The sequence below is a fragment of the Protopterus annectens genome, chromosome 11.part0, assembly GCF_019279795.1.
Source record: "Protopterus annectens isolate FY-2018-M chromosome 11.part0, PAN1.0, whole genome shotgun sequence".
NCBI classification, from domain to species: Eukaryota; Metazoa; Chordata; order Ceratodontiformes; family Protopteridae; genus Protopterus; species Protopterus annectens.
In genome coordinates, this window is record NC_056745.1 from 1,539,113,303 (window position 1) to 1,539,138,482 (window position 25,180).

Consider the following 25,180-nt stretch of genomic DNA (forward strand, 5'->3'; position numbering starts at 1 on the left):
TACACCCCACAATGTCCTACACAGTATGTACCTCCCTTGACTGCTACAGATATGGAGAAGGACACCGATATACGCAAGTAACTGTGTCAATGCACTCAAACACATTACCTATGCAGAGTGACTGACAAGACCACAGAGCACACACAGACTACCTACATAGAGGTTACCACTGCTGGATATACATATTTCGGTCACACCCATGACAGTTGTCCAACAACCATGGTAACACCTCCAACATCCACAACACAAATTGCCTATGTCTGTCATCCTATTAACTGCAGTATAGAGCACATGGTGGAGCTACAGGTCCCTACCCACAGAAACGACATACCCTGGAGTAAACCACACAGAATTAAGAAGCAAGGCTCCCCATGAGTAGATGTCAGACATACCCCTGCTGAATGTTATGCAGATAGGTAATATGCCATATGAGTCACCCTGTGTAACTGTTTGTAAGGAGCAGGTACGATCATAACACATGTGTCACAAGCGCAGGGTAGCATAACAGTATGCTGCTGTAGGCCCAGGGCCAAAAGTATACTACCTACCTAAGACACAATGCACACCCATGAACACATTGCAAACCAAATATGTGAGGTGGAATGAGTGTGCCAGTGACTGGGTGCATGTTATGTACTGGTGCGATTGCTCACCATGACTGTCTGTCTGTCATGGTAGTGTGTGTCCTTGGTGTGAGGCCAGAGACAGATGTGTGAGGTATTGCGATCAACACATACTACATTGCCATATGTTGTGCTGTGTTACCCTGTATGTCACTGTGGTGTAGGTAGGGTTATGGCAAGTAAGAGTAGTGTGCATTACCAGTGAAATATGCAACGTGCAGTGCATGCAGTGCATGGGTTGATAATGTTCCCCATACAGTACCTTGATACAAACCCCCAGTGTGAAGTTGTGCATTGGACATGAACCAGTGTGCTGACTGCTGCAGTATACTAGTCTGTCGTATGGAGTGTGGCAGGTACTGTTGCACAGTTGTCAGATGAGCACTGATATCTGGTCATTTACATGTGTATCCCCCAATAGACAGACAGATGCTATATATGGTGGTTACGTTATATCACTGCAGTCGAGTATTATGTGTATTATGTGTGCCATAGTTTGCTGACAGATATTGCTGACATATTTTCCTTCTCCTTTTCAGGGCTATGGTTCACCAGCGAAACCCTGTGTACTCTGCTGCGGAGGAGGAAGAGATACACCAGAACCTGGTGCGGGATTTCACAATACTCTTTTCCCGCACCAGCCAGAACCAGCAGGAGAGGGCTGCACTGTGGCAAGACCTGGTCCGTCGGGTAAATGACATAGGCACACATAACCGGACATATGAGCAGGTACGCCATCACTGCAGTGATTTAATTAGAAATGTCCATCAGCGTGCGTCAGATATCCACAGGCAGCAGCTTGCCACAGGTGGTGGGGTGGCTAGACATCCCCCCCTCACCAGACTGGAGGGACTACTCCTAAGTGTTGTGGCTCCAGCCCAACAGCAACAGCAGCAGCATACATGTGCAATGATGGAGGCTGGAGCCACCCAGCAGCAGGACACGGAGCATGCAGGTAACATGCCATGTGTATAGTTGACCATTCTGTACACTGTTAGGTTATGCATGTGTGAGGTGTGTTCTCGGTTTGTAGCTGTAATCTTGGTTATTATTGTGCAAGAGTGATATTCTCAATATCAGCAGTAGACCTGTGGAAGCTAACTGTTGCACTACTGAACTGTATCATACTCACAGTATCAATGACACAGTTGTGCCCACTGACAACAAATGTCTCATTTCTGCAGGTCCCTCTGGTGTAACAGCAAGGCAGCCTATCCATGCTGGTGAGTGTTTAATAACATTACCTTCAATACTCTTGATACTAATAGTAATAATAGGCTGAAGCAGTAGTGCTATGTGTTTGATTGCAGGTATGTTTGTGTCTGTGTGTTGATATCTCATATACTGAGGAGTGTGCATGTGTGCATGTGTGCATGTGTGCATGTGCTCATGTGTGCATGTGTGCATGTGCCCATGTGTACATGTGTGCATGTGTGCATGTGTGCATGTGTGCATGTGCCCATGTGTGCATGTGTGCATGTGCCCATGTGTGCATGTGTGCATCTGCCCATGTGCCCATGTGTGCATGTGTGCATGTGTGCATGTGTGCATGTGCCCATGTGTGCATATGCCCATGTGTGCATGTGCCCATGTGCCCATGTGTGTATCAGTGGTGACATTGTGTACACATTGTAAACTGTGTTTCCTGTCTTACTCCCATAGGTTCTGGTGCTGCTCTGGTGTTGTGCAGCAGGGAACCTGAATCAGCTGCTGTGGATAGCGATAGTGATGATACCTGTGTAATGGCACAGGGAGGTGTGCCAGGGTCCGTCATTGGTCAGCCAATTGACAGTACACAGCTGTCGACCCCATCAATGCGCACAGTCATCTTGCCAATACATCCCTTGTCACCAATGTCCCTAGGTGACAGACAGGATACAGTGGGCATTGACCAGGGTAATGTGGTATCGGTGGCACATGCATCCCCACACAGCAGCCATGGCCAGGGTCCTGACATGGTACCACACAGGCAGATGTCCAGGGGTTGTTGTGGGAGCATCCATGGGTGTACCGCCCCTGTAAAACGTGCCCACAGAGGTCTTTCAACCTCAGCTATGTTTCGGGCTGTAATGCAGGCACAGTCACATATGGAACGGTACAACAGACAGGGTCTGAGGGAGCTGAGAGCATGTCGCACAGCTATGAGTGACAGTATGCGTGATGTTGTGGCTGCCATCCGTAACTTCACCAAGGTCATTGACAGACATTGGGGGGACACATTAGATCTGTTCCACAACTACATGTCCATGAGCCAGGACAATGGTGGACGGTTGAGGCTTCGACGTGGCCGTATGCCAGCAACAGCAGCAGCTGGCAGCCATCGCAGACGACAACAGGCCCGCAGCCGCTCACATAGTGCCAGCAGCAGCTGTCATCAGACCGTCCCAGGAGACCATGTGCACGTGGCTCTGGACATTCCCAACAGGGACCTGTCTCCAGTCACCAACCACCTGCTTCTGATGACAGTACCCAGTCTGGCTTATTACCTGATACGGTCCGTAGCATCCCTGCCAGGCACAGGTACCGTGTCTGTGGCCACAGACAGTGATCTGCATGACCTGGCAGGTACAGTCTGTGGCTGTCCACAAACACCTGTATATGGCAGCCATGAAGTGGGACTGTGTGCATGCATACACACATGCGAATTGATAACACCTAGGGCTACCGCATACATGCACACACTGCATCAACATTGCCCCATCTTGTACTGCTGTCCCTCACCAACACACACACACAGACACGTCAGTTGGTTGTATCAGTGGCAGACTCAGGCATACCAGGTACACACCCTGTGCATATGATGAAACTGTACCACCTCCTGCAATCTGTAACATCAGTGCAGGTACAGGTTAACATGGTGCTGATGCACAGGGTGACTACATAGAAGTGTTGTAATAGTATAATGTTGACAACAGTACAGTGTAATGATATCATTGTGGGTATATCCCAGCATGCCTGATGCAGTTACAGTATGAATGTCATTGTATTGTTTTGTACACCCATAGTAATTACCATAGTGTACTGTCTGCACATCTTTGCATACTGGTGGTGAGGCTGTCAAGAGATGGCCACCTACATAGGTAGCACAGGGGATACGAAAATGTACATATTGATACTCAATGATGGTCATGTCAACTGTGAGTTGCATGCTGTCCACAATCGACTCTGCAATGAGGATGTTTGAGGATGTTGATATCTGTGCAGTAATACACAACAGGTTCAAGACTCACAAGAGCACACTAGCACTACAAGGTCACACCTCATACCATGCATGATAGCACCAAAACACAGAACTAACTATGACAGGAGGGAGAGTCTCCATACATGTCAAGGATACTGTGGTGCCAGGACAGGTAGCATACATCATACTAAGTCTGGAACTGCTGAGTGAGGGCTCAGTGTCTGTTATTTGAAATGTGTATTATTACAGGTATAAGCACTTGGGTATCAGGCCAGTTATTCAACATTACGAAGGTACATGGTCTATACACTTGTGGGGGGTGGGGCTGGACCCAGCCCGTCTGACCTGTGAATGTCTGGGTACAGGCTTATAGTGCCTGCATATATGCACTGTTAGCTACTGGAAGTTGTACACCTTGTTTGTTGTAGCATAGTGTACATACAGGCCTGCTGTATGTAGCTTTGTTTGTATGCATGTTTGCTTGTTATGTTCCTGAAACACTGATTCCACCTGCAGTGCAGATTTACAGTGCCTCTGTGGATCCCTAGTGACATCTGTATTGCTTACTGTACTGATGCCCATGTCTCACTTGACAGAACATCACTGTTTGTCCTGTTTGCATGTAGGTTGCCTGTAACACATTGCATATGACTTACCTCGCATTTGCTCAAGACAGCATTCATATATGCTAGCACTAACAAATCACGAGCACTACACCCTCACATACTCACCTTGAGTACCTTGTTCCCCATTGGCCCTATGTGTCGTTACTTAGTATGGGATTCACAATGCTATGGTAGCATGTGCAAAGGTCACCTGTCAATCTACTCTCTGGTCCAGTTGGTGAATCTGTGAGTCATGTGGCAATGTTACAGCTGCCTCATGTACACAGACAACCCTCTCCCCTTCCCATACACCTACAACACATGTGAGAGATGCAACCACATAGCCACACTGGGGGCTAAGCTCTCTTAACTCAGTACTGGCATACCCTGTCAGGTGGAGTGGGATACTACAGTGAATACAGTACCAGTCTCACATAGACCTGCCACAACTACAATCCAAACACAGAAACACACAGGTACATTCTTGGACTCTCAGAATAGCATCCTGCCTAAGCAGCTGACACCTGCAAAGCAGAGACACAAACAAACGTTAAGCCGGAGCAGAGCATGTGTAACACATAGCTCACAAAGTCTGTGTGCCAAACAGTCACAGGCCATATGGCTTGACAACACACCTGCTACAGTTGTATGAGGTACCTCTATCATCAGGTACACTGAGGTCCTGCTCACCAGGCTGAACAAGGTGAAGGTCATGCTGAGATGCCCGTCGGGCACTATGATCCACCACATAACACAAGCATACAGGTCACTCCAAGGCATGTAGAAATATGACTCAGTCATTGTCTGTGCCAGTGTGTATGACCTGTGATGCACCTCCCTGGACTACATGTTAGGGGACATAGAGGGGCTCTCTGAGCTTGTGGCACAGGCTGGTATGACCCTGACCTTGAGTAGCATCTTACCCTCACCAAGAATGCTGCCACATTATGTAGACGGGATGATCAGTTTCTACAATTACCGTATGTTTCGGTGACATTCAAAGGGGATCCAATGCCTGTCAGCATGGGATTACATGCTGGACAAGCCACATTGCTTTGCTAGGAACCGCTTGCACCTGTCACCCATGGGCCGTTGTATATTGGCAGAGGCTGTTGCTACACACATAGTGCCTTTGTATGCAAGGCTGACATTACATAGCCACCTACACAGGTATCACACGGGATAGGACACTAATAGTAATGCTACTCAACAGCAGCAATGTAGACCTCAAGATGCATGCAGTGGAAACTGTCCTTAGCATGGGGTACAGCAATATCCGTGCAGTAACAGAGTCCTGGTACAAAACTCCCAGGTGCACACCATCACTGCCAGGTCATACCTCATACCATGCTTGTCGTCCCCTACACATGCACCAAACCAGAACAGGGGGGATGTATCCAAAGGCACCTCAGATACACACACACCCAGGTTTGTGGCACAGCAGAAAGCATCAGAGCCTATCCATGTGCAACTAACAGTGGGTTAGACTGCCTTCAGGTTCATAACCTGGCACACACCATCCTCCCATACCCAGGAAACCCACTTAGCCTTCCTGACAACACTGGGAATATGACGGTCTCTACAAACACCATTATATGGGTGGACTGCAACTACCCAAACATAGAGTGTGAGCATTACTCTAGCTCCAAGACCCTATCTGAAGGGTTCTTAGCATTCATTCCCTGCATTGCTATGGAACAACTTGTTACCACTCCCACAAGAGGTGACAACATGCTGCACCTGTTCATCACCAACATGTGGACTATATGCTCCAGACCAGTCGTGTATCCCTCGCTGGTGGGATGTCACCATCTACAACTTACACTGTATATTCACATACCACATGCAGCCCTTGCACAGAACACCACAGTCATACAGTTGTCTAATGCATATTCCATGTATTCACATGAGGCAGGCTTCAGACATGGGAACTATTGAAGTTCACAGGTACATATGTGTAGGTGGCACACACATACATCATGTGTGCATTGACATTACTGATATAATGTATATCGTGCAATATTGGGAACAACACCCCACACACATGGACAAACTGTGTGACAAAAACACACATGGCGTTTGTAGGATACAAACCCCTACCTAACTATGTTATGTCACTTGTGAGAGACGCAGTAGCAGAGTGCACTATTTGCATTACTGGGAGTCTTGCTTCCTCCTGCTGTACTTATAGGGTGCTGACATCATCAGTGTTTAGACAGTGGAATATGCAGCATGTGTTGTGTTGTACTAGTTGCCAAAAGGTACATTTCTTTTACACGGGAAATTGCACACACACTACTCCCCCACACACATTCACTGAGCACTTGCAGGATTCAAATCCCTACCTAACTATGTTATGACACTTGTGAGAGACGCAGTCGGAGAGCACGCTATTTGCATTACTGGAAGGATTGCTTTCTCCTGCTGTACTTATAGAGTGCTGACATCATCAGTGTTTAGACAGTGGAATATGCAGCATGTGTTGTGTTGTACTAGTTGCCAAAAGGGACATTTCTTTTACACGTGGAATTGCACACACACTACTTTCCCACACAAACATTGAGCACTTGGGGGATTCAAACCCCTACTTAACTATGTTATGACACTTGTGAAAGATGCAGTAACAGAGCTCGCTATTTGCATTACTTGGAGGATTACTTTCCCCTGCTGTACTTATAGGGTGCTGACATCATCAGTGTTTAGACAGTGGAATTTGCAGTATGTCTTGTGTTGTACTAGTTGCCAAAAGGGACATTTCTCTTACACATGGAATTGCACACACATTCCCACTGAGCACTTACAGGATTCAAACCCCTATCTAACTATGTTATGACACTTGTGGGAAACGCAGTAGCAGAGCACGCTATTTGTATTACTGGAAGGATTGCTTTCTCCTGCTGTACTTATAGGGTGCTGACATCATCAGTGTTTAGACAGTGGAATATGCAGCATGTGTGGTGTTGTACTAGTTGCCAAAAGGAACATTTTTTTTACACGTGGAATTGCACACACAGACACTGAACACTTGCATGATTCAAACCCCTACCTAACTATGTTATGACACTTGTGAAAGACAAAGTAGCGGAGCATGCTATTTGCATTACTGGGAGGATTGCTTTCTCCTGCTGTACTTATAGGGTGCTGACATCATCAGTGTTTAGACAGTGGAATATGCAGCATGTGTTGTGTTGTACTAGTTGCCAAAAGGAACATTTCTCTTCCATGTGGAATTGCACACACACTACTCCCCCACAGACATTCACACACACACTGAGCACTTGCAGAATTCAAACCCCTACCTAACTATATTATGACACTATTCAAATTACTGGGCATAATTTGTGCTCCTGACATATGTATAGTGTGCTGACATCATTATGTATGAAGAGGTATGTACATCTGTTACTATCCATCAGTACAGGGGAGAGCATATCTATGCATTATCTTTGCACAGGCACAGTGGCCTACTGTACTGTGGAGGCAGATGCCAAATACACTGTGGATAGCCTTCTGTATTCCCTAGGGACAAAGGCCTAGTATTACACTCTACGGCCATATGTTTACCTGTCAGATGCAAGTATTTGTTGCTCATATACTGTTTGTGGGTCTTTATTGCCATAGCTTTCCCTATCTCTATGAACAACTTGTGTACTGTGGAAGATGTTTGCATATGAGTGGGATCCAGTACTTTACTTATGTCTCTGTTTTAATTTCACTGTGTGCACTGGGCAGATTTCTGCATTGTGGGAGGTTCCTGTGTTAACACATACAAATGCCAGATATGTGTAAGCAACTGCTGAACTGTGACATGGCCTAAATGTGTGAGCATGCCCAGTTCACAGTTTCTATGGCTTCTTGACTGACACGTCTCATGTATCTAAGTGTGCGAGCATGCCCAGTGTGAACTTTCCTTATGTTGGGATCTGTGGTCCACCACATTTATGTTTGTGTGTGGACGTCATCTATATTTCACATGTACAGTTGAGTGTTGGACATCAGGTTGTGTTCTTACTGCCCAACTGCTTTGTGTCTGAACCTAACAGGCATTATGCTGTGCCTGCAGGGTCACCATGGAATAGTTTGCATACAGTTGCCAACATCCTTTCCTACTGACCAAACAGTGTATTGTCGTATAGTGTACTGGTGCAGTACTTTCACTGTGGTGGACAGTATGATCGGTTTCAGTCCTATCACTGTTTGTAATATTTATAGTGAGCACACCAGACTGGTTGAGGGCCAGTTGTGCAGATATGACCATGTTGCATTTTGTTCAGATATGGACAGCATAGTACATGATTGTCCGACATTGTTAATGTATTCCACAACTTGTGTGGACAGTGACAAACAATGGCCATGTGCCCTAGTCCATTTGTAATGCTAGTCAGAGAGTGTTTGTCCTTCAACACACATTTACTGATGTTTGCCATGACATATGTCAAGGTTAGTGTGCTGTGCCTCTGTCTACCCGTGACATACAGGTGATATCCAGGGTACACCTACCATCTCCCATCCAGTCATCATGATTCCTCTGGATGACAGTCAATGAGGGACTCCCTGGATAACCTATACTGGGAGTTTAGTCGTGAGTGGAGTGAGCTTCTGGGTTATGGACCAATCGGTACAGCATGTCCTGTTTATGTCTGTGCTGGGGTTCAGGTCTGTCAGCTGCATAGGTCACCAGCATTCAGATTTTACATGGTGCCAAATGTCCATTGATACCAGCTTGGTCATGGCTTTATAAATCAGGCACAGTTCACCTCCAGCCAGGTGGTATGGCACTGTGTGGAGTGCAGTTTGTTTAATCAGGTGACACATGGCATCTGTTACAGCTCTGCGATCCTCCTGGTGGGGTATTTGTGGGATCTTTCCAGTTGATGCAGGTGTCTGCTAAAGTACATCCCTGAAAGGCCATTGTACACAATTGTGAGGCTGCTGATGGATGACTGGAGAGGCACATTGACCTACCCTGACCTAGCTGTACTTACCTTCATGATTAGGTGGGTATATGGTATGTTTCTGTAACCACTACAGACACATGGTTGTCACATGCAGGATATCTATCACCTTGTGTCCCCAGGTCTCTTATTGCTCCTGATGTACTTACTGGGTTAACACCTATGTGGTAATTTCTTGCCATGTACTGTGTTTCCACAGGGGATGACTATACACTATTCTGCATTTAGCTTGTTGACATGGCTGTGGCACCACTTGCCTCTTTCTATGTGTGCCTTTTGTAGGTTGCTTGTGTCAGCTGGCGGGTCCAATATGGTGGGCAGTTTGTAGTCCTCTGCGAACCTGTTCAGACAGAGTCCTTCCATGTTGGCCTGTACCTATGTGACATATATAGCATACAAGAGAGGTTCCAGGACCATGCCTTGTGGGATGTCAGTTGTACCTGGTTTGCAGTCTGACAAGGCTGCAGCATGTCTGACCAGGTCAATTCTGTCCTTGAGCTGGTTTGCAACCCATCTACTTGCATAGGGGTTTATAGTTAGGCTGGTGAGCTTATCTGTACTGACCAACTAGGGTATTGTATGGAAGGGTTTAGCAAGGTCCAGATAGGCTGTGTGATCCACATTCCCCACATCAATGGCCTTGGTGTGCATTTCACATGAGTCAAACATGTGTAAGGGGCAGGATCTGCCCTATGACAGTCACACTGGGTAGGGTCCAATGTCTGTAGGTACCCAATCTCATTATTCCTGGGATCCATGATCATCCTCTCCATTACTTTACCAACCTAGATAGTCAGGGTTGAGGGGGTGATAGTTTGCAGTATCCATTCAGGCACCACCTTTGTGGTGAGGGACCACTGTTGCTGTACACTGCTCTTTGGGTACATATCCTGTGGTAAGACTGATAGTGCGCAGTAGTGCTATTTGGTGTTCCATTCTTCTTACAGTACTTGTTGGACACAACCCAGGACACCATCTGGTACCATTGATGCTGTGTGGTGTGCTTTGTAGATGCTGGCTGTTACCTCAGCATCTGCAATGTCAGGGGGCCAGCACTCTGCTGGGATAGATATTTGGCAGTTAGGTGCTGGTGGGGAGTTTGCAAAGAATCTGTTAGGTTGGATGTTGGCAATGTGTGTGGGTTTGGTGTATTGTTTGTGATATTACAGTACTGCAGAGCATATTTGTGGATTATCACCATGGTTCCTACCATCAGGTAGGACAGCTGTGTGATAATCCTTTGTGTCCTGAACAATTTGTATCATCATAGGCTCATAGGTTCATTCTAGGCTATCTGCCCTGGCCTTGTTTGAGCATGGACAGACTGTGTGTGAGTTTCGACACCCCTTGCAATGTGCATATTGCGCCCATGTAGGGTTGACTTTACTAGATGTGACACAGGGATGGCCCCCAGTGTACACCTACTATCTCCCATGCACTTCACCAGATTTCTCTTGTTGAGTATGAGTGTGGAGCTCAGCCTATCATGGACTGGGATTCTGTTCCAGAGTGTAAGGAGCCTCTGGGTTATGGATCTGTCCCTCCAGCACATCCTATTTATCTATGTATGGAGGTTCAGATATCTCACTGTGGTGTCTCTGCTGGATTTGGGGTTTCTGCAGTGGAGCATGTCCATTCATTCTGGATTGGACATGGCCTTGTACATCAGGCATACATCGCCTCTGACTGGGCAGTATGCTTGTGAATTGGGCTGTGGTTTCTTCAGCCAGGCTGCAGATGTCAAATGTTTGGACCCTTTATCCTGTTGGTGAGGTACATTTGGGGTCTTTATAACTGATGCAGGTATAGGGTAAGGTACATCCGAACTGGGGCATTGTTGTCACGTATGGGCCTGATAAGGACAGAGTATGGGGGCACAGTGACCTCTCTTGATCTACATGTGCATCCTTTCATATTAAGGTGGGCAATATAGCAGGTCTTCCTGGCCACCTTGGCAATGTGAGTGTCACATGATGGGTTACCGTCCACTTGTGTCCCTAGGTCCCTGATTACTTCTTCCATACATAATGGATTGCCACCTATGTCATACTTTGTGTGTGCCTTGTTTGGTATTTGTTGAGACATTCATACTCTGCAGTGTCTTCAGGAAGGCTGGCTGGGTTTCCTGGGTTTGTGAGTGTGGTCTGTTTTAGGCTGCAAACAGGGACGCAGTTTGAGCCACTGTTACTTGCCCATGGATAGTCCATGCTGCTTCTTGCTGTGGTACCAACCTGGGGGTGTGGTTATCCTTGACAATTACTGATAGCCACACTCCTATTGTAGTGTGTTCCATGTTTTGGAGCTGAAGAGCATGGTATGAGGCATAACCTGGTAGTATTAGGGTGCTCTTCTGGGCCATGACCCAGGTTTCTGTTACAGAACAGATATTACAATTCTCCATGTTGTGGTGGGTTTGGTCTGCATGCACCTTGCAGGTTAGACTTCTGGTGTTGGGTAGCATTACGTCCAGGTTGTTATCCCTTGTGCTACCTATGGTGGTGGGTTTGTGTTTCCAGCCTTACCTATTCAAGGCACAGTGGGGGTGACAACAGCCTTTGCCAGTATCCACACAGCCAGGTGTGCTGGGTGCGTGCCATCCCTAGCAGGTGGGGCATCATGTCTTGCTCAGCATGTCATCCCAGGCTGTCAGCCATTTGTTCCCCCTTGCTAACAGCAAGACTTCAACCAATTATTGTACTTGATATTGTTGTCTTCATAGTGTGGCATCATGCTTGGTGAGGGTGAGATGTTAGGCAGGGTCTTCATGTTTGCATATACTAGATGGTGTTACATTGCTTAACACATGGCAATCATGCCTCAGGTGGTGCTGCAGGGCTGCCTCTGTCGGATGCACATACTACACTCCCTGTACATGTTTGAGAGCAGGTTGTGTCATGTTAGGCGTCCCTGTTACTATATGAGTGAGTCAGAGAGGGGTATCATTCCCAGGGTTCCTACTGAGCCAGTGTATGTGTTATGCGTTGCCTCTTTGCCAAGGCCAGGGCATACTGGGCATTCCTCCTTCTGCCTACTGGGGCAGGCTCAGGTTGTTCCTCCTCCAAGTCACGCTCTGCCTGTGATGGCCTTGGCAATGGTGGGGGGCTGTTTGTCCCGGCCCTATGCTGGTCCTGCTGCAGCTGTTTTTGCAGAATCATATTATGTAGCATAGCACATACCATGACAATTTGGGTACATGTAGTTGCTGAGTACTGCAAGGCTCCACCAGATGTGTCCAGGCACCGGAACCGTGACTTGAGCAGCCCAAACACACGCTCTATTCCATTATGTGTTTGTGCGTGTGCCTCATTATGGCGTTCTTGTTCAGGTGTGTGTGCGTTTCTGATGGGTGTCATCAGCCATGGCTCCAGTGCATATCCAGCATCCCCCACTAGGTGACCATGTGGGATGTCCCCATTGGCAAATGTCTGGTACAGCTGCGTCAAATGCCAGATATGGGAATCATGGTACCTCCCAGGGCAGCCAGCACACACATTCATTATTATGCCATGGGCATCACACACAACCTGGCAGTTGATGGAGGGGAAGCCCTTGTGGTTAATGTAGGCCCTACCCCGCTCACAGGCTGGTGCTTTGATGCGTATGTGCGTGCAGTCTATTACACCCACTACCTCAGGGTATTCCGCTATTTGATGGAAGAGAGGCATATTGCTGGCCAATACCTCACGGGAATTGGGGAAATATACATGCTCACCGACATGTGCTGACATGGCATCCAGGAACTGGTGCAGTACCCTGGAGGCTGATGCCTGTGATATCCCCATCACATCACCAGTTGGTCTCTGGAAGGTACCTGTTACTAGTATTCTTAGGCTAACACATACCTTGGTTTCCACTGGGATGGGTTCCCCTCTGTTGGTTCTGTGTGTGAAGCATGGCCTGCACAGCTCAACAATTTGTGCAGGACGTCTCTGTCCACTCTATAGCGCTCCACTATCTCCAGCTCATGTAACCCCTGGTAGGTGACCCTGGGCCTGTACACTCTTCTCCGTCTCCTCACTGTGGGTTGTCTGGCAGCATTTGCATTGTCACCACCCTCAGCAAGTCTCCTATGTCTCTTTATAACAGCTATGGCAGCCCCTAGCATGTTTGGTCTGAGTGCATCTTTTTCAGTTTTCACTTCTAATAGCTTACTCCTGTCTTTAATGCTGTTTGCAGTGTTTTAAGTGTTGGGCTAGGCTAGTATTTTGCCTGTGTAATTGCCTGCTTCTAATTGTTTTCACCTGCTAGCTCTACCAGTATTCCCTGCTAGCTTCCTACTATTTCTTCTGCTTCCTTTTTCTTCTCTGTTTCCTCAGGGGGGAGCAGCGCGCATACCAGCGAAAACACGCTCACAGTGGCTACCACGCACACACACATGCTTACATGGACTAGAATCTGCTTAGTCGGGTTAAAACGCGTGCACACCAGTGCAAACAGGTTAATAGATCTTTACACAGGCTCCTACATGCTTACTCTGCCTTACACGCACGCACTTTGTCTTACTCGCGCCTCCCAGCATGCACACGCGTGCATGCACACACAGCAAGAAACTTTGGTGTGGCCACAGTGTACACCTTCCATTTCTTGACTTTCCCATGCTTATCTGTTGACACTCCTCTTTTTATGCTGTGTGATTGACATCTTTCACATACCACTTTGCTCCAATGAGCTTGATTTCTTCCTGACATTCCCCCCTGTGATGTCACCTATCTCCTACTCTGTTACTCCCCCTTATCTAACTCTTACACTACACGGAATGTGCTCATTTGCTATGTGACAGTGTGATTCACTATCCTACCACTCATCTACATAGGATTGCCTACTAATGCTTAGTTACATGTCTTACACTCAGCTTCCCCCCTTAGCAACCACTAGATGGTGGCCATGTTGTTTTCGGTCTGCTAGTCCCTGCATTGCAAATCCATGCATTACATAAAACCCACATTTGTGGGTTACAAACCTTTATTTTTATGTCTTATTTAGCACAGCCCGTTTGCGCGGGGCTGTGCTGCGTTTAAACATCGCCGATTGCCGGAAAAAAAATTATTTTATTTCATGTATGCATCGGGTTACCATGCCAATGGCTACCAGGTATATATAGTTTATAGCTGTAGCTAGGTCATCTGGTCTTGGGCAGCTCCCTAGACTGGCAACCCCTCAAACAAAAGTCGAGGAACAAAGAGGGCATAAAAAAAGGTCTTACAAAAAGTAACTGCAGAAAACTTTCTACTAGAATGTTAGAATTGTGGCTAGCTGCTTGCTGCTTCTTATATGAATGTTAGTACAGCATTCCTTCCCTGTCAGTTTGCCCAAGGACAGCCACTCCCTTTGCTCAAATCTAGTTATGGTTCTGAAAAAAATTGAAGAAATAACAAAAGAATAATTAGAGCAATATAGCCTGTGGTATCATATGAGTACTTATAACTAATTAACATAAAATCTGAAAGATAAAAAATAGCCCCACAATGCACAGTTGAAAAAATGTTTCTTAAGGCACCTCCTAAAGCAGTTCAGTGAGTTCTGGAAATACCCATTAAATACTTCTGTGCATGAGGAGTTGAGGAGTTCAAGTCCACCTACAAAAGAGCTTCTTGCATATATCTGAAGCTATTGAAGGTATGGAGTCTGTCTGGACTGTTTCAAGACCTCACTACATGAGGAAATGACAAGGATCTGTGGCTGAAAGGTGTGTCATTTACATATGCTGAAGTTAACCCTAGAACCCACTTATGGATTACAGTGCTGCAAAGACCATCAAGTTAAAGAAAGAGGACTTTCATGCTGTCCCAGTAGGGATGTTCTCCAGAGTAGTCTAATATTAACTATCATGGCAGGCAGTATCTCCAGCAGTCACTGCAATGAAGACTCGAGCTCAGGAAAAATTTCATAAGGCTGTGTAGAAATGATTTCCCAGTTGCTTCAAAGACATTCTAGCAAACCATCAGTCAGCTCAAAAAGGGAGACAAGACATTGTCTTAGCTGTTCAATGCAAAGACTGCCTTGAATGGAACATTATTAAAAGAAGGAAGGAATACTGTGAGAAAATCCTGAACTCAGTGGATATGTATTTCTTTGAGAAGGCAGTGCCATAAGTACCTGGTAGGATTAGATACAACATCTTCTTTAGTGTACAGTGATAAGCATTGACTACACCTAGGTGTCCTGAGTTTTATAAATGGCTTGGGTGACTCTTGGTTCTGGTATGGGAAAAGATTAAAAATGATGGATAACCATATAACCAAGATGCCACACTGGGCATGACTAGACTTCACAAAGACCCTTTGAAGACTAACCCTTTGGAATCTACAGGTATGCATAAGAGGGTATTGTTTAAACATGTAATCCCCAATGTGTGGTTGATGTCTCTGACTTTCAGCTCACTCATCTCTCACCTTACAGAAATGCACTGGCACAAGCACTCTCGTATGCCCTGTGGAAGAATGTGACCCATATGGTAGCTGAGGGAGTAAAGTTTTAATAAACAGTGAGGAACAATAGTGTAAACAAGAGCAAGAAACTGACATTACTTGATCCATTTCTGTATCTGTGAACATTTTGGTGACTAAACCTTTGTGGTGCAGAAGTTACAGAAGTAGATGAAATTCTGTTAGAAACACTGAAGGCACTTAACATCATTCAAGTATCACCCCTAATGCATTTCTGCAGTGTTGTGTAAACTAGAGGGACTGAATCTTTGGAATGGCAGACTGTGCTGGTAGTGTCCATTTGTTCTTAGGAACACAATTACAACATGATACAAGCAAACACACAAACTAGACAATGTTTAGCTATATACAAGTTTATTGGGAACATAGATGCAATACTAGGCAAGCAAACACAGATGCTAAAAGATGCCATAATTAATTTTAAGCAGGTACCCTTAAAAGTTCTCACCATCCTTTGTGAATAGCTACAAGTGCCCATCTCCCAAAATGGTCCAGAAATATAGATGATAACCCTGGGATAAATTTATGTCTACCCATCCAATTATCAAGACTAGCCTTAAAGATAAATAAGATTCACTGTTTGACCCATAGAAGTAACTTATTCCATAGGCTGGGAATATGTTGAGGTGTGAGTCTATTCATCCAGTGAGTATTTTTTTATTTCCTGCTGTAGATTTAGGTTGCTAGTTTTGTAGTTTGTACAGCCACTGGTTATGTGAAGAAATAGAAGATCCAATAAGATTGTTTTTTTATGAGTTGTCTTAGAGCAGGCAGTAAGCTACTGAGTGTAAGAAGAGTTGTGCTAATTTGTCAGGATAGTTGAATGATTTAATGCCTTTAATTTTCTTGGTTAGCAATCTTTGGAGTCTTTCCAGCTGAGAAATATTCATGGATTTGTTAATATAAAGGGAGCGCAGTATTCATTGATGAGTCGGATAAGGAATGAGTACAATGGGAAGAATGCATTCCTGGAGCTCTCGGGGATATAGATATTCCCTTGTAAATTAACTGGGCTAGAAAAAATGATTTCCTAACTATATTGGAAGCATGATGATCCAATGAGAGAAAGATAGAGAGAGTTATCCACATATGTATCCATGTATCTCATGACCATGGCTATTTAAAGAGAAGCACCTTTTATAATGTATGAGATAGGATCAACTGCCAGGAATGTGCATATTCCAACCCTTGCTGGATGTGTTTTGTATCAGTGGATGACTGCATAATAGTGCCCAGTATACTGTCATCAGTAAATATAGTCAAGCACACATCTGAGGATATTGGCCTGGATGTCTGAAAAATAAATACCTAATAGGAAAGGGTCTTGCGCTGAACCCCATGGTACACAATTAATTGAAAGTTTACATTCAGAGAGGGTACCAGCAACTTTCATAGCTAAGGATCTACTGGAAAGTCAATATGCATTCCAACAGGCAGCATAAGGTTTACATTACATTTATATATTTTTCAGCAATACCAGCATGGGAGGGGATAGTGTCGAAAGCCTTGGCCAGGTATATGTAAAGAGCAGCACTCAGTCACCATTTTCTACAGCCCCTGTAACCTTTTCATATCAGCTCAATAAGTTCAGGAGACAAGATATAGCTTTCACAAAACCCATTGCATTGAGTGTACATTTACTATGTGAACTATATTTGTATTAGTGAGTCTGCAATGCCTGTTGATGAGTTTATATATAGCTGGTGAAGCTGATGGACTTACAATTTCTTGAAACCATAATAGGGTCTCTTCTGTGTAGGGAAGTCACAATAGCTGCTCTCCTGACATCATGCATAATCCCTGTGGATAGGCTGAGGGAGAGTCAGATAGTGCTTGTCTGGCACTGATAAGACTGGAGCCTGGTAAGCCATCTGGTCTTTTCCTGACTATAGTGGAAACATCATGATCCAGTAAGAGAAAGATAGAGAGTGAGAGTTATCCACATACTCTCGTGACCATGGCTATCTAAAGAGATGTACCTTTTGTAGTGTATGACACAGGAGCAACTCTTTTCCAGAATGTTATTGTGCTGCACGTTTTTTTTTTGCATTGTTTAGCTTTTGACAGAGATTCTAAGATTTATGCCAAAATGATTTTAGGGAGAACTAAGTTTTCATGGATAGTGGGGGCAGCAATGAGGGTAGCCATGGTAAATATAACATTACATTTGTTTGCTAAGCTTTTGGCTGTATTCTTGATCTCAGAATGTGTGATACTATTATGGAATAGCTTGGTGCATTGTTGGACTCTATTCCATAATTTTCTGATGTAAATGAAGAGTTATTTGGTGTAGTTTCCTTTGGTAGCTTTAGAATCCTTAAACTTTAAATTTCCTAATAGTGGTCCTGTAAGTTCCATTCTTGCATTTCATTGCAATCTTGAGGTAAGTGGGGTGGGGGTTTCCTAACACTTTTTGTTATTTTCCATCTTTTTTTATACAGTTTATTAAAGTGGGAGCTCCACCAAGTTAGGCTTCTTCTTGATTTTTTTTCATTATATTTAGGACAGGCAGGTGGTGACTTTTCTATTCTGATGCTAAGATCCTTGCAAAAGTTGGAGATTAATACAGCAGCTCCTTAAGTTGGGTCCATTTCTGACTGTTTTGTGCAATTTTGTCCGAGTTTTCTATAAGTCACTGTTAGTTTGCCCTGGAGAAGACCCAAAGATAGCTTGATTCTGTGGTAGGGTGGTATCACTAAGCATGATGGATAAGATCACTGTTTCTGGTCAGATTTAAAGGCGAGGATGAGTTGATGTAGTATGGCGTACAAGCAAGATCTAAGCTGTAAAGGACCAATTCATGGATATTAGGGCATCTTGGGTAGTTTTATAATGTGTTTCAGTGTGTTTATATTAACAAAGTCTAAGAAATGCTGAGCATATCCATTGTTAGAGAAGTAAGTATGACATGTAATGCTTGGGTAATTGAAATCCTCTAGCAGTAAGTTATCTGGTTTGCTTTTTATACCTTGTCAATGATTTTAAGATAATCTGCATGATCTATATGGCATAGTGACAAGAATCTGTACTAACAATGAAATAATGGTTGGATTTGTTAAGATGATTTTTAACAAAACATCAGTTTAAATGACCATAAAATCTACATAAGATGAAAAACTAAAATGTGACATACAAAAACATAAAAAACAAGATGTAAAATTCTGAGTACAATAAAACCCAATAGAGGATTACAAGTATAAGTATTTTAGTGAGACAGCCAAATACCAACCCAAAGCACCAAAAGCCATTTCACGGAAATGCTGTAAGTGACCTATGGAAATGAGCCACTCCTGGAGTCAACAAAGCAATTTGTTCAACAGGCTATCAGTAAACTTGAAAAGCAAATTAATCTGTCCCAGATATTTCTAGGTACACCTTTAAATCACCAGCAGACTCGGTGAAGCTGAGCAGAAAGTCAGAAAAGGACATTGTGGCATCACTGACTTCTTCTGATTGGAAAGGCCAGGTCTCAAATGGACAAGCAAGTTAACAATCTTCTACTTCTTCTTCTTTCAGCTTTTCACAGTCAGGGGTCGCCACAGTGGATCACCTGTTTGCTCATGATTGGCAGTGGAGCTTTACGATGTTGAGTTGCCAGCCTGACACCCAACCTTCCACAGAAGGCACACAAATGCACACACTCACACCTAGGGACAATTTAGAGTGTCCGATCCAACTACAGCATGTCTTTGGGATGTGGGAGGAAACCGGAGCACCTGGAGGAAACCCGCACAACCACAGGGAGGACATGCATACTCCGCACAGAAGGCACCCCAGCTGAGGATATAACCGGAGAGGATTTTGCTGTAAGGCGGCAATGCTAACCAGCAAGCAAGTTAAGAATATGATCTTGAAACCAGTTCCTGAATTAACTGGAACCTAGTGCAGACTTCACAGGACACTTGCAATATGTTGGAGACATTAACTTTCAGTCATTAACCTGGCTGAGAGTTGTATACCAGCTGTAAGTAGTCAAGCTCAGCCCCAGGTATAGAGCATTGCAATAGTCCAGGTGAGATAAAGTCAAAGAATGGACAACTGCATACCTCACATTCTATATGTGCAAACAATCTTCACAAAGCCAAAAATAATGTGGGTACACAGGCTTAAAATCAGGGGATATATTTTAAATATTGCTCTTATAAGCTTAGAAAGTTTTTTCAGTAAGAGGTTTTGCATTGGCATATATTTTCTGAAGCTGATGAAGTCTTAAACGCAAATGTATTTAGTGACTGTAGTTTTCAATGATTTGCCAGAAAATTACAGCTTTTATGAGGAACAGGCCAAAAATATGAGGCAAAAATCTGGACAGTTGAGAGGTGATTATACTAAGAGATCTGCTTGAGATAAAAGACAAATTGATCCTGTGTATTTTGTGCAAGTAAAAGCAATTTGAGTGCAGCAGAAAGCTGGCCCCAAAATATCAGCCAGCATTCCAGGATAATGCCTGTTAATCACATAATCCACAAACTCAATCCTATTTCCACCACAAGCAATGGGCTTTAATTACAGACAGATAAGGACTTCAGCCTCTGTGGTATAACCTGAGCGAGGTACTTGAAGTTAGACTTCATCCAATATTTGAGCATTCAGTTCAGGAAGATCACTGGTAGACTCTATCCTGAAAGAGGAAAAGTCTTTGATTTTTTGCATTCATACAAATGATGAAAGGATCCTAGTTGTGATGTCTACATATTTTTGTTGACCTGAGGAAGGCATGTGAGTGTGCACCTTCAAGATATATTGTGAAAAATGCTACAACAGTATGGGGTCTTTTGTGCACAGTTGTATACCATTCAGGTCTGCATTTATAGAGTACAGCTTGTATTAACATGACTACTAGTTCAATACATTCAAGGTGGGCATAGGTCTACCAGTTGCGTCTTGTCTCCCTTTCTGCTTGTGAGTTTGCAAATGGGATGTCAACATGCAGCATACATTAGGAGATTATCTATTTTGGGGACATAAGAACTATATCTTTTTAATTTGATGATGTTATTCAGTGGCGGCCTGTGCTATTGGACTGCCAGACTGCAGCCCCCCAGCTGTAAAATAAAGAAAATGAAAGAAAATAAAAGAAAAATAAAAGATAAAAAAAATTTAAAAAATTGCATGCGCACTAGTCTGGACTGCTGCTGAGACAGTTTGGAGCATGCGCAGACTGTTTCAGCAGCAGTCCGGACTGGGAAACATGTAAGAGCAGAGCTCCCAGAAGTCTATGCAGTTTTAACTGCATAGACTGCCGCTGGGAACGGATCGGACTCCGATGTCGGCAGGCTGGAGTCTCATCGGGAATCTCGCGTGGCGGACACACCAGCTATAGTTATGGATTTAATGGCCCAGCCATATGGATCGCAGAGAGCTATGGAACAATGGGATCTACATCACACTTTGGAAGGGAAGGGTGGGTGTGTGTGTGTGTGTGTAAATGCCCCAGTTGTTATATACTGGTGGCTAAAACAAATACCTCGGGCTTGAACCCTGTAGCTTGTATGCAGGTGTTAAGGATCTGAATTCCCTACCCACCAATATTTGTAAAAAAAATTGCAGATTTTTGCCTCATATTTGATCTGATCTGTTCCTCATAATATCTGTGGTTTCTAAATACTGTAATGCTTGATATTTGATGGTGCAGTGGTAGCATTGTTACCTCACAACTGCAGGCTCTTGGGTTTGATTCTTGGCTAGGGTGCCTTCTGTGCGGCGTCTGCATCTTCTCCCTGTGTTTGTGTGGGTTTGCTTTTGTGTCCTCCCATGTTACAAAGACATGTCTGCATTATTTCTTCCTGGGCCTCTGCTGAAAATAGTTTTTTTGTTCCAAGTCAGACTGTCCTGATTAACAAATGTTAAATAAAATTGACAAGCATTTGAATTTCAGACTTCAGGTTTCTGAATGTTTAATTCCTTGCATATTTAATGGTGCAGTGGTAGCAGTATTACCTCACAGCTGTAGGTTTTCTGGTTTGATTCTTGGCTGGGGTGCCTTCTGTGTGGAGTCTGCATCTTATCCCCTGTGTTTGTGTGGATTTGCTTTGGTGTCCTGCCATTTTATAAAGACATGTGTCTGCAGTATTTCTCCCTGGGCCTCTGCTCAAAATTGTTTTTGTTCCATCAGAAGTAAAATTGACAGGCATTTAAATTTCAGACTTCATATTCTTCAAAAAATACATAGTAACACAACCTTTTATTCTAGCAATTTTCTAAGTTTATAAGATGAATATTTGAAATTTGTCCTTATTTTTGGGACTGTATTACCCCATTATTGGCTTTGTCCAGGTTTTTTGTGCTAAGGTTGACAGCTATGACAAGAACTGAATTCACTGAATATGTTTGAGGGCTGTATTCCCTCATTACTGGGTTTGTCCAGGTGTTTTGTGCTAAGAGGTTGACAGCTATGGTGAGAACTGAATTCATTAAATGATAGCCATTTAAGTTTCAGTCTTCCGCTCTTTCACAAAGCAGTTGATTTGGCGTAGTGGTATGTTGCTCTGACTGTTTTGCACAGGGACCTTGGCAGTAAAATGTATGGTGGTAACACAGCATTTTTCTTTCACAAAGCAGGTGATTTGGCATAGTGGTATGTTGCTCTGACTGTTTTTCACAGGGACATTGTGTGTGTGTGTGTGTGTGTGTGTGTGTGTGTGTGTGTAGTGCCTTTTTTAGGCAAGGCTCAAAAGACAAACCCACCTCCCTAGAAAACACAAGTGAAAAAAAACTAAGGGTAATGCTGCTCAATGCCAGAAGTCTAAACCTCAAGATGCACGCTCTCGAAGCCCTCCTCAGTATGGAGAACATTGATGTCTGTGCAGTGACTGAAACCTGGTTCAAGGCTCCTGAGAGCACCCCAGCACTACCAGGTTATACCTCATATCATGCTTTCCGGCCCCAAAACTTGGACCGAACCACAAAAGGAGGTGGGTATCCATATTCTTAAAAGATACCCACACCTCCAGGTTAGTGGCAACGCAAAGCATCGGAGACCATCCAGGTGCAACTAACCATAGGCAAAACTGCCCTACAGTTTGTAGCATGCTACAGACCACCCTCTCAAACTCAGGAACCCCACTCAGCCTTCCTGAAGACACTGGAGAGTATGAATGTCTCTCCAAATACCATCATATTGGGAGACTTCAACTACCCAAACATAGACTGGGAACATTACTCAAGCCCCAACACCCTAGCCCAAAGGTTCCTAGAATTCATAAACTCAAATGCGATGGAACAACTAGTCACCACTCCCACAAGAGGAGATAATATACTAGACCTGATCATCACAAACATGGGGACAAAATGCTCCACCCCGGAAGTATACCCCTCATTGGTGAGATCAGACCATAAATTAATCTCACTGGAAATCTACATCCCACCCCCACCCCCTGCACAGAAGACCACAGTGAAGAATTTCTCAAAAGCCAACTTCACACTTCTTAAGACTGAAGTGGTATCTTTCAAGGCCCCTGGGCCAGTGGAAACCACAACCCACACTGCTGAATCCTTTATAAATGCCTTCTACGGACACCTTCAAGAATGCATGGATCATGCAATCCCTAATAAAACCAAGACCCATTCCCACAAAGGCAGGCGTCCTGTCTGGTGGACCCCAGCCATTAACAAACTTTACAACAGGAGGAGGAAGCTACTGCATGACAGAGCAAAATCCCCAAAAGGGAAGGCATCTCTGATCAGTACTAGCAAAAAACTTCGATCACTCATAAAATCATCCAAGGCCAACTTTGAGAGAAAAATCGCAAAAGACACAAAAGACAATCACAAGGGCCTTTTTTAGCTATGTTAGAAACCTGGGTGGAAACTCCCAGATATGCTCAGAGTTAGTCCAAAATGACACAAAATACACTGAACCCACAGATATTGCCAACATTCTGGCAGACAGGTTCAGTGCAAATTTCTCCGCCCCTCCCCCCCCAAAAGGAGAAATATCTATCCCAGCAGAGTGTAGCCTCCCTAATATCTCAGATGCCCAGGTGAGAGCCGCCCTCTCCAAACTAAAAACACAGCATCAATGGGACCGGATGGTGTCCCAGGCTGTGTGTTACATGAACTCCAAGAGGAACTAAACCCACACATAAGGCTGCTGTTTAATCTTAGCCTTACTACAGGATACGTACCCAAAGATTGGCGAACAGCAACAGTGGTCCCATTCCACAAAGGAGGTGCTTCTACGGACCCTGGAAATTACCGCCCCATAAGCTTGACGAGCCTGGTCTGCAAAGCTATGGAAAGGATCATTATGGAACTCATAAACAAAGACATTGGGAACCTACAGACAATGGATCCTACCCAATTCGGCTTTGTCAAAGGCAGATCCTGCCTTTTGAACCTAGTAGACTTTTTTGAAACTGTCACTAAGGCCATTGATGAGGGTAAGGCAGTTCACACAGCCTACCTTGACCTTGCAAAAGCCTTCGACACAATACCCCACTCGGGCATCATTGACAAACTCACCAGCTTAAATGTAAACCCATATGTCACAAGATGGGTTGCAAACTGGCTCAAGGACAGAACCCACAAAGTCAGAATTGCTGGAGCCATGTCAGACTCTAAGCCAGTCACAAGCAGTGTCCCACAGGGCTCAGTCCTGGGACCCTTCTTGTTCGGCATTTATTTTTCCGAGGTGCAAGCAAACATAGGAGGATTGTGGCTGACAAAGTTTGCAGATGACTGCAAACTGGGCGCCATAATTGCTACTCCAGCAGACACAAGCATCCTTCAGAAAGGCCTCATAGAAATGGATAATTGGTGCCAGAGCCATGGCCTTAAACTGAACGCCAAAAAATGTATAGTCATATCCTTTGGGAAAAACAAGGTACCCACAAATTACCACATTGGTGGTAATCCATTAAGTACGGAAGAGGTAATCAGGGACCTAGGGACCCAAGTTGACAGTAACCTCTCATTTGACACTCACATTGCCAAGGTGGTTAGGAAGACCTTCTATATTGCCCACGTTATCATGAAGGGATTCACATCTAGATCAAGAGAGGTCATTGTGCCCCTGTACTCTTCTCTTATCAGGCCCATGATTGAGTACAATGCCCCATTTGGGATGTATCTTACCTGACACCTGTAGCAGTTAGAAAGACCCCAAAAGTTCCTCACCAAGAGGATAAAGGGTCTCAAACATATGTCATATGCTGCCCGGCTGAAGAAACTCCAGCTCTATTCAGTTGCATACTGCCTACTCAGAGGTGATCTATGCCTGACGTACAAGGCCATGTCCAATCCGGAATTAATGGACATGCTCCACCTCAGAAAATCCAAATCCATCAGAGCCACGAGAGCAAGAGATTTGAACCTCAACACAGAAATAAATAGGACGTGCTGGAGGGACAGATTCATAACCCAGAGGCTC